The sequence below is a fragment of the Poecilia reticulata genome, linkage group LG18 (assembly GCF_000633615.1).
Source record: "Poecilia reticulata strain Guanapo linkage group LG18, Guppy_female_1.0+MT, whole genome shotgun sequence".
NCBI lineage: Eukaryota > Metazoa > Chordata > Actinopteri > Cyprinodontiformes > Poeciliidae > Poecilia > Poecilia reticulata.
The window spans coordinates 20,604,209-20,609,597 of record NC_024348.1 but is presented as its reverse complement, the minus strand read 5'-3'; the positions used below and the strand labels follow the sequence as shown (position 1 = coordinate 20,609,597).

The window sequence follows — 5,389 nt, the reverse complement described above, 5'->3', positions numbered from 1 at the left end:
TTTCAACAACACAACATGATCCAGGCCCCGTCGCCTAACAGGACACGGTCTCCAACCTTTCAGCACCAGACTCCGTCCACCTGTCACGCAAAGTTTTGCGCTAGGACTTCACCATCCTACACCGATTTTTGTGCACTACTTTTTACCTGTTAGTCTAGAATTTACAGGGTTTTTCTGTTACTTTTGTCAAATAAAGTGTTTCGGCAAAGTTGTGACTTTAATTACGTTTTTGAGAGAAAATAATAATAGTTATGTGCGAGTATGTGTATATATATATATTCATCTATCTATAGATAGAAATATGAATAGATAGAACCCAACAAGTACTGCTATGCGAATTGAAACCAGGGTAATGCGATTTAGTGCTCAATATTACCCATCAGATATCATTCTCCTTGTGTTAAAGGGGCCATCGGTATGTGATGGCCGTATTTCACCCATCAGATACCGTTTCCCCCTTTAACACAAGTTGAACGGTATAACAAACGTCCCTCGTTTTCCTTCTTGGGCTTTATCTTTGATTTCTCAGTTATTTCCCACTTATAACCTTATAGTGGGACTAGTTAGATAATTTTCTTGCCTGCCGTCTTTGCCTCAGTGTTGGTTTACAAGGCAAAAATGACTCAAAAAATGTCTGGGGTGACGCTTTAGTCTGCCTTAATAACAGTGTGTTGACGGAGGATGGCTATACTTCTGCAAGGAAGCCCATTAAGGTGCAAATGGAATAATGTGGCTTCCATTAAGTGAGCAAATAATTAGGTTTTGTGATATCAGAACTGTTTACATTTATTGATGTGTTTGCAGAGCATGTCAGTCAATATAAGACAGAGAAGAAGTAAAATAATCATTACTCTTAATGCTGGGTGGTAGTACTCCTCTTGAAGTTTGGTATATTTTGGTGATATTTCAATAGATTCCTGAATATTCCTGCACATACAAAGAATTATTTGGTGGAGGTATCTGACAAGTAATGTAGGAACTTTTACTATTATTTTGGCTTGTCTATTTTTATTTCGCCACTAAATACAACATGTTWACTTTATATTATTTAGATGATATTTTATTGCAGTATAACTTATCRACATTACTTGATATTCCTCTATTTGGACACGTAAACATCATCAGGTTTGTGATTGAAATTGTATTAAATATGATGACACCAACCTCATTGCTTAGCGACACTCACTGTGGGTATTGTCACTTAAAAAAAGTTCAGAAAAAGTGCRGTTGCATTGCAGGATCTGAGCCAAAAACACACACTAAGCTAGAAGTGTTAAGGAACTCGCATTACAGGTACTTGAGAGTCAATTSCAATGTTTTTCTGATCGGTGCTGGTTACAAAATGCAGAAACTCTCCATTTAGSTTTACATTGCGGCTATTTGTGAGCTGGAATTAATTTATTCTGGTGAAGAGCCAGCAGGTTCTTCTCTGCTACCCCTAAAAAATAAAAACAATAAAAGCTATAATTACATTTTTATTCTACAAATTAGTTGCTTATTGGTGTTATTGAGGTTTTATTCCATACTTAAAAAGTGACAAACGCATTTCATATCAAACTAAGTATTTAAAAAACCTTGATCAAGTTTGACCTGGACTGTTTACTATTCATCATATAAGTTACAGTTTGTGATCCGTGCCAGTCTTATCTTTATTCGTACTGGTTAAAATAATTAGTTTTTATTGATTTGTGTATCATCTGCTTGCTATTACTTGGCTTCTTTCTATGTCAAATTAGACAATAAATAAATTAGGTATTTATTATAAATACCTAATTTATTTATTGATTTATATAATCTTAAGTGATTATACAAATCAGTTTAAGAGAAAGATTAGAATACTGTTTATGGTTGGTAAACATAGATGCTTTGTTGTTGTTTTTTTAATTAAAAATGTAAAGTTTCATGCTCTCTGTTACTAAGAAACCCAGGGATTTTTCCCTGTGGATTACAAGYCTGGAAAGCCAGCAGGCTAAACATTATTTGTTTATTAGTTATAGTTTTAATACATCAGTTACAGTGATAGGYGGATTAAAGAGTCACTTTGGTGAAATGATATAAGCAGACTGAGATCAGATGTCTTTTTTTATTTACTAGAACACAATAACCACAGCTTTTTTTTTTTACTGATCTACATACGAACAACTTCAATAAGCAAAGTTACAAGTCATGGATAAAGRATAAAAAGATTATTTCATGGTGATACTGCAGGAACTGCAACCAGGAAATAATAATAATAATAATAACAGATAATTAAATGATTATTCATTACCTTGATTGAGTAAGTTTGCATTTTAATAATCTAATGACATATTTAGTACATTTTGTATTAAATAARTGATTTAATTTAATTATTGCCCATTTTCACCTTTCATAATTAATCTTCCAAATTGTCCAAAATTTATGTCAAATATGTTCAATAGGATCATTTTGYCATTATTTTCTGCATGTGCGCGGTTAACAACAATCACCCACTGTTAACCAATTCTGCTGCGAATCGCAGGAAAGTAAAGGCTGAGATTTAGCCGTGCTTTTGAAAGTTTGTGTTGAGTGTGTGTAGGCCTGTCGCGATAACAAATTTTGCTGAGTGACTAATTGTCTAAAAAATTATTGCTATCAACGATGATATTGTTTCAGGACATTTGACACTGATTTAATGGAAATGACGTAATAATGTCTGCAATTTCCTGCCATAGATAGATACACTTTATTTTCAAAAGAACACAAAACACTGGAACTGATAAACTAAAACAAACAAAACAACAAGAAACAAAAATAAAATGGATTATAAGTCCCATATTTTCCCCTTATGACAATCTTAGATCGTTGGCCGATCTAAGATTGTTGCTGGTGATTTTATAACCAATCATCCTGCAGTGTGTGGTGTGTAACGGTAGATCGTCGTGGCCGCTCCAATCTAAATCAGGGGTTTTCCTCRACTGGGAGCTTAAAGCTTAATGTGACAGCCAGGTAGCCAATCAGAAARCTCGGATTCTCCTCCGTGTTTTCTGAGGGGAAATTATGAAGGGAATCCCAAACTGCTGACCCTGTGCAACCCAAAATACAGCGGACATTGGRGATGATATGTGGTATCATTAATGTTTATTCAACATTTTGTCAAAGAATATAGACATGACAAGGGGAGGAGTTGGAGCCAAATTGCTACTGCAGTTAATAAACCCGGTAACTTTTCAGCTGTTCTTCGTTAACATGACATAAATGGATTATAATGATTTTCATTCAGTCAGGACTTTACGCTGACTCTAGCCACATGCATCACAGATTCTAGTAAAGCATTGATTAATGCCTGATTTTAAAATTGGTTAACTGGACTTTTRGCCATTATTTTGTGCCCATGTGACTGGACACCACACGGCACGACGAACCCGATCGAACCGTTATACCTAGGATTTCTGTCGGCTAATGTGTCTGTCAGGTTTTGAAAATGGGCCGACAACTCGTGTCATATGCGCTGGACATTACACTAAGGAAGCGAGGAAGGGGGGGGTTACTGGAGAGCACCGGAGTTGAGCCTTTTTTCATTCAGTGTCATCAATAGAAAGAAAAAAAAAAAGGCAGGAAGAGACGATAAAGCCGATAATTAAAATGAGGTCGATAGGTTTAATTTATTGTGCGATTAATTKATTTATTGTTTATTGGGACAGGCCTAAATGTGTGTGAGTGGAGAAATCTCTGACAATATCAGTGGTTGAGATAAAAAAAAATACTGTTTCACTTTATGCATGTTGTGTCACTCTTTAATGTGATATATATCCTGTACAGGATTTCCCCGAGAAAACTAGCTAAGGTCGGTGGTCGGGGAGCCGAGACGGTCCACCGTGTTTTTGCATTTAAATATTTTCAGTTGGCAGGAAAAGTAAAAATATTACTGGATAATTATGTTATGGAAAAACATTGCCAGAGAAATGCTATTTAAACCCACAAATTGTCTTAAAAATTACTTATCAATAAATACAATTAAAATGAGTATCACTTATTTGCATTTCTGTTTAATCCAAATTAAGTCAGCAGCTCCATCAGGCCCACAGGTCTTCAGGGGCTATAAATGCTAATATTTTAACAAAGACCACTGATTCATAAATGTAATATTGGATTATTGACATTATCAATGCTGTTAAATTTGATTTAGTGGCTTCATCATACATAAATGAAAAGATTTTAAATTATTTAACATTTAAATTTAAGATGTGAAAGAGCTGGCAAGTTTACTACGTAAAAGTTCAAAGAGCAATCTTAATAGTTAGATTTTTTCATTACCATAGCAACAATCTGATACTGTGAGTTTAATGTTTAAATTTTGAGCCCTATTTGTTTACAAATATAAATTAGTAAACTGCATTTATAACTTAATTGCTTTTTAGGCTGGCCAGTTAAACTACTTCCAGATTAAATTTAACACAGAATCTGTTACAATTGCTGATGTTTTGAGCAACAAAAGGGGCCCCTATTGTCAGATTCTGCATCAAACCTCATACAGCTTTGGACCGGCCCTGCATGATGAGTTAAATCCGCTGTACTGCGCAGAGATGCGCAACAAACAGGAGATTTAATTCAGTGCTGCTAATGTGGCTTTAGCAGCTCTTCCATTTCTGTCTGTTGAGTTTTTAAATAAGCGTCACAGAAACTGTTTTGGTTGGTGGAGGAAATGGGACAAGTTTTTCAGATCTTCTTGCGGTCGTGCGCATTAACTCTAAGTTGACAAAGCATTTGATACGGATTGATGCTTTGTGCAACTGCAAAAGTAATACTAGTAATAATAATAAAATAATATAAAATCAGTGTGATACGTGACTACGAGGAGAGTGCGAAAGCTCCTTACCGGGTTAAACCTGAACAATGAAAGATTAGCGCTGAGTCGTTAACCACCAACGCACCGGCCAACATAATTTCTCAAGGGAGTTGATGAAAATGTTCATACAGGTCAGCTAGTAAAGCATGGCGGGCTGCCAGGCTTATTATATGCTGGGGGAAACCCTGCTGTAGCTACATGGAGGAAGAAATGTTTTTTAAATATTTGTCAGGTTAAGCTATCGGCATCTTGTTTGCTCACCTGTAGGTCCATAATATCACATTTTGACTCGCACCTAGTTCCATTCTGGTCAGAATAACCTCATTGGTTGAGTGAATTTCATTCTTGTAAGATTGTAATTCTAGAATAAGCCAAAAAATCCTGTTTTGATGCATCAACAGGATAAAGTGAAGGATACTTTGTTTGATTGACATTTAAAAGTTTTTATTTTGTGTTTTTGTCCAGATCTCCCTCAATGTTGTGTGAATAAAGAGGAGGAGGTTCTCAATGAAACAGAACCACAGAGGAACCAACTCATCTCTCATGGCTCTCCAGAAGCTGAGAACCAGGATCAGGAAGGAA

At 35.6% G+C, this 5,389-nt stretch overlaps 1 protein-coding gene across 2 annotated transcripts in view; it reads left to right on the top strand.

The window, feature by feature from the left end:
• LOC103480810 (gastrula zinc finger protein XlCGF8.2DB-like) overlaps positions 1-5,389 on the top strand; it is a 78,826-nt gene that overhangs the window by 8,558 nt on the left and 64,879 nt on the right. Inside the window, exon 1 of one of the 2 annotated variants that reach the window (XM_017310379.1) lies at positions 5,276-5,373. The exons of the other annotated variant lie outside the window; for it this stretch is intronic. The gene's annotated coding sequence lies outside the window, so the exon portion shown is untranslated. Of the gene's footprint in view, positions 1-5,275; positions 5,374-5,389 lie in introns of those variants that run through there. 2 annotated transcript variants of the gene reach the window in all.